The following is a 249-nucleotide window of genomic DNA, read 5'->3' as shown; positions in this document are numbered from 1 at the left end:
GTACCGTCGTGATAAATATATTATAACGTCGTTGTCTATTTCAGTACGTCGTGTGAAATTTTATAATACGTCGTTTTGTTATACATAACCGTCGTGTGTTTTTTTGTGCTGACTTGTTTATATTATTTTATATATTTAGGTACTTACATGATCTTTTGAAACAAGCAAATATGTGCAGCATGGTTGGCTTTATCGACCCTGCTACAGTTAGTGCCAACTCTGGGACAATAGCTGACAGATCACGATTGG

The sequence above is a fragment of the Prunus persica genome, chromosome G1 (genome assembly GCF_000346465.2).
Source record: "Prunus persica cultivar Lovell chromosome G1, Prunus_persica_NCBIv2, whole genome shotgun sequence".
NCBI lineage: Eukaryota > Viridiplantae > Streptophyta > Magnoliopsida > Rosales > Rosaceae > Prunus > Prunus persica.
This window is presented reverse-complemented; position numbering follows the sequence as displayed.